General features: G+C 33.1%; 1 protein-coding gene across 1 annotated transcript in view; it reads left to right on the top strand.

Moving 5' to 3' along the window:
• Positions 1–5,717, top strand: part of LOC123867369 (centaurin-gamma-1A) — a 307,921-nt gene that overhangs the window by 72,047 nt on the left and 230,157 nt on the right. The gene's annotated exons all lie outside the window — the stretch shown is intronic.

Below are 5,717 nucleotides of genomic sequence, written 5' to 3'. Positions count from 1 at the left end.
CTTACAGTTTATTCCCGGGTTTCGGCACCATAATGTTTAAAGCATTTGTTACTCACTGTTGTTATTCTATAGGGCACACAATTTAAACGTCACTGCACTTTTGATTTACACCTTTATTGCTAATAAATACACTATTTCACTACTCTTATACTGCTGCTATTGTTGCTCGAAACACAAATATGATTATCTCAATATATGGCTCCTATGGGCTTACATTTTAGCGTGAAGTAATATTCAACTAACGCCATCTATCGGCTGATAGGAAAAGTTCTCAAAAAACCTTTAATTAATTTAGACAACGCAAATGTGAAGCTTTTACCCAAATTTGTAATATTAGGTATTAACTACCAACATAAATCATAGTTATTTTTTTTTAATATTATTCTAATTTGAATTATTAATGATATACTATGACTTTACAAACTAAATAAAGCTTCCTTATCATATTATACACACCACAATCCGTAATTATTATTTGTTTTTGAAGCAGGTACCCAACAAATGCAACAAAACTTTTGAATTGAACAAACTACAGGCAATAGTTCTAACTCTGAAGAGAAATATTACTTTCATCGTTACTAGTCTGTCTGTGTCTATTTTATTAAAATAAAATGTACAATCCTTTTACCTTCGTTCTAGTTCAATCTAATCGACTTGTACATGTATACAAAACGGTTCTCTGTTTGGATGGACAAAAAATAGCTAAAATGCTTTCAGAGGTCAATGTGTATACGAGTCTACTACTATTACATTACTTTTCTCGGGGATAAACCAAATCGGATCACTCTGTTACATTCCGTCCAAGCAAGTTATTACTCCCTAGTACCCAATAGGTACATACCTATAACGTAAAAATAAATTCGCTTAACGCAATTGAATCAAAAGGAATGTAAACACATTTTGTTTTTTATTACCTTTTTGTAATTCTGTTAAAAACCCTTGTATCAACAAAAAAAATCAGCTTTATCTTTAAATAGAAACCTTACGTGAAATTATTCATCTTGTATGCCAAAAGTACGCCCTAATATTATAACAATCTAGTCAAACATCATATTGTAATGCATGGTAAATTATTTTGACGATTCAAAAGCATTTGTACAAGTTTACTTGAATTATTATATCATATTCTATTCTAGTCTAGTCTATTCTATTCTATTGTATATTGAATAGTATATCGAAAAGGGGATGCCTATGTCGATGAGCACGCAGAATATAAAAAAATAAAACTAAAACTTCATATGTAAATAATCTTAACTGTAATAATTTAAAGTTATTATCTATCTAATTAATTATTTACTTAGGTAGCACTAAGGTAAACCTGTACAGTACTTATTTAAACTTAAACTTAAACTGCAACAAAGGCCCTTTTTTTAAATATTTACTGATTTAAATAACCTGTATAGCAATAATAATAGATGAAACAAAAGAAACAATATTTAAACAAAACTAAAAAAATGGCTAATCCAAAAATGTTACTACAGCGTGCATGAACTATTGAATGAATATACCTCAATAATATGATAATACGATATAAGAAGATTGTAATAACTTTGTTAACCACTTTTTATTTGTAAGTACTTTTTTTTAAAAGTCTGATTAGTTATAATAGGACATAATTTGAAAACTCCCATAATCTTTATTTATATGTGACCTTTTTATTTTATTTTTATTTAATGACCATATAATTAATTTATAATTTTTGCTATTCATATTTCATATTTCATAAGAATTGTAATATTACCTTTGATTATTTACATATGTTTTACTTTGCAACGCCCCAACGGGGCTTCATGTTGTAATATTATGATATTTTTTATTTATGATGTAAGACATGAATGCAAATAAAGAAGGAATAAAGAATTACCTCTATAAAGATACGAAAATTCTAAATATAAGTCACTCGTACGCGCTTCAAACTTGTATTCCTATCAGGAAAATTCCTATTCCTATCATAACAGGATATATACACTCCCAATTATGCTTTAAAAGAAGAACAATTACGAAAACTTCCCTAAAAACTAGTATTATAAACGTATGGATGTTATTACTTACCCACACAATTATTCGATGTAGATAATATGAAGTACTAAAATGGATACTTGATATCATGTGCGTAAGTACCTACCATTGTAAATGTAAATAGCTGTAATTCCTGATATCTAAAAGACTGTTATGCTCTTTATTGATAAATAAATGTTTTTAAACTGAAATCCCTTTACTAACGATTTTGATATGCGCGGACAACTACTTCCGGTATCTATAAACGCCTCGTGACATGTATCAAAAATATACACTTTTTAACCCCATATATTATGTAACATTTACTTACAATTAATATAATAACTTATTATTATAATATTAATATTGACATTTAATTAAGAGACATGTTACCATAGAAATTAATTCACTTTTTGGTCTCATCAGGATTATTTGTACGGATTATTCCTGATGAGTATTAAATATTTGCATGCTTATGAAGTAGAATATAAAGGTCGCTACTTAGTTATAATTTTGAACTCAACAACTGATATTCAGCAAATAAATAAATTTCATTTCATTTCAGTATACGAGTTCGGGATTGGTTATCATGATTTATATCTGAGCTAACATTTCACTCGTGAAGTTTGACTAACCTAAGACATTCTTCGATTACTTTTACCACTACCACTATAACATTTTAACTTGTTCGTCACGTATACTACCCACATGTTTAATATTTTTATTATAAAAACTTCTATGTAAATAACTAGCTCAATCGTCACACGTTTTTAAATTATTATCTTCTAAGGACGTATATTACTGATGCTACTATAATAATTGACCCACTATAATTTAAATAATATTTTGTTCGAAAAAAAAGTTGAGACAAACGTGAATTTAACATTTAGTTCCAAAATAAAATTCGAACAAACTAAAAATTAACCATTTTAAAAACATATTCCTTTGAATTTGGAACTAAAAGACAATTTCGTTTACCGATCACTATTCCCACGAGGACCACTTATAGACTGTACGCAATATTAAATCGTGCCAGACTTTTAGCTGATACCTTCAACTTAGTTTAGTAACGAATTATCTCACCTGGCTATACAAACGTTTGAGAATACGATTTAGTAATTTAAACCATATTCACTTAATCTTTAATAATTATTCAAAGTACTCACAGTTTCGGTATCTTTACGAGATACCTTATTACGTTTCCATCGCGGCCGACGGTGTCCTGGCACTTGAAGACCTCTAGGTGGAAAAGTACGTTTGCGTTTCGACCGATTTTTCCTCAAAGCGTAAGTTACTACACACTTCTGATGTTAACAATTAAACTCTCAGATAGTAAAATCAACCCGTATAATGCAATGTAAATCGGTCGGAGCGCAAACAGCAACTGAAGCTTGTCGTTCCACGCCACGTCCTCGCCCTAGCGCCATCTTTTTCGTCTCGATGGAGGGGGCTCTGACGTCACGACCACAGCATAACCACCAACACCAAGCAACACCGAACGTGAGAACGAGGTGTTGCCAACACTAGGAAAGTTGACCACCAATAAAAATAACGAATTCAAAAACAAGAAGAAAGAAGAAAATTCAGATATTATGATCAAGCCACTAGCCTTACTAATTTGCGTGACTAAGATTGATCAGAACAGTAAAACAAAGCCTGGAACTAAATCTTAGCCGATTCAATAAATTACCCCTTATTTATTTAATTGCCTATCGGCGTTCTTGACATTTTCATTTTTTTTTCTCAAAATGGGAAATGGGGAAATGACCAAATTATTAAATACAATATTGAGTGGCACCCTACAATAAAATTAGATAATTCGAAAGTGAAAGGTTTATTGTTTAAATAGTGCTACACATCGCATGTTATACCTGAAACCGAAGATTTTAACGGAAATCTGGAAAACCACAGGCATAGATATTAGTTTCCGGAACGTTTGAACTACAAAATTCCATTGAGTATGATTGGTTAGTATTCCAATGAGAGACGAACTACGTTTGTATGGAGCGAGTGACGGAGAGACCCCTCTTAAAGCTATCTGCTGAGCTGTTATTTTAATTTATATATTGAGACAGATAGCACCTATGACTTGCACCATGGAAAACTCTAGCTACGATAAGACGTCAGAGCCGTGACGGACAATAGTGGGTCCGACGTTGACGTTCATTGTTAGTTCACAACAGACGCCACGGACAGGAGTTGGGACGAGAACGATTCTTAAAATATACTTCTATTGTTTTTCAGCAAAATTGTCTGTCATATAAATACTTTACGATTATATTTAACCCCCGACCCAAAAAGAGGGGTGTTATAAGTTTGACGTGTGTATTGTGTATCTGTGTATCTGTCTGTGGCATCGTATCGCCTAAACGAATGAACCGATTTTAATTTACTTTTTTTTGTTTGAAAGGTGGCTTGATCGAGAGTGTTCTTAGCTATAATACAAAAAAATTGGTTCAGACGTTTAAGAGTTATCAGCTCTTTTCTAGTTTTCTTGTAGAAAAGAAGGTTAGATAACCGTTAGGTTCATAATATTATGTCAATTGACAAATGTCAAGCTGTCAAGATGGACGTTGCCTAGATATACATAATTATTTATTTGAAAATGATTTGTCGGGGGTGTTGAAAATTTTTAATTTACACTTGTAATTTATATATTGAGACAGATAGCACCTATAACTTGCACCATGGAAAACTCTAGCTACGATAAGACGTCAGAGCCGTGACGGACAATAGTGGGTCCGACGTTGACGTTCATTGTTAGTTCACAACAGACGCCACGGACAGGAGTTGGGACGAGAACGATTCTTAAAATATACTTCTATTGTTTTTCAGCAAAATTGTCTGTCATATAAATACTTTACGATTATATTTTCAGGTAAGTGTTTTTTTCGAGAGCCCCACTCCGATTGCCATCTCGACCTGTCGCGTACTATAGTAACGTTCTTAACATAAGGTTTCAATAGGAAACACGCTGAGAATGTTGATAGGGTTTGGAGGGGCGTCGAATTGCATTGAGGTGTTGCGTCCCGCTGTGAGGGTCCCGTTATTTATGTCCCCACATAATGTATTTTGTACCTACTCCTGCTGGACAGCCGTGAAGAGAGGCGGTGAAAATAATCGCAGCAAGTTAGCCCCAAACTTCGAACTAACCTGGTGACATATAAGTGATTATGCAGCCTAAATGGAAGAGGACTAACCTGTGCTGTAAGGCATGATTTTCACTGGCAGAATCGGAGTGAATGTCTAAAATTTTACACACATAACAGCATATAAGCTTGATAATAGAATAGAATTGAATAGATAAGAATAGAATAGATTTTTACTGTTTAATGGTCAAGAACTCTCGCTTTATATACTATAACTCTTGTGTACTTTATTATTATCTCCTGTCTTCCTGTCTCCATGTCTTCGTGGATACGGATATCCATTGCCGAGGCCGAAGTTCGACCGGGACCATTAGCACTAGGTAGTAGGTACTATTGCCACGAGCAACATCTAGTCATTCATATTCAAACTTGTTATTTGTCATATCATAGAACTTCAATATTGATGAACTAAGTGGAATCGCCTATCACATTTAAGGGGAGGATTCGAGAGTAATTGTCGTGAAAACAATTTATCACTCCCTAGCTCGAGGGATTGACAGATGATGATGAGGTATGAGCGTTGTGTTAGTGACAGATAGGATAAAGCGATTTAGAGCTGGGACACACCAA

The sequence above is a fragment of the Maniola jurtina genome, chromosome 8 (genome assembly GCF_905333055.1).
Source record: "Maniola jurtina chromosome 8, ilManJurt1.1, whole genome shotgun sequence".
NCBI lineage: Eukaryota > Metazoa > Arthropoda > Insecta > Lepidoptera > Nymphalidae > Maniola > Maniola jurtina.
The sequence above is the reverse complement of the archived record's forward strand: the minus strand, read 5'-3'. Positions and strand labels throughout refer to the sequence as shown.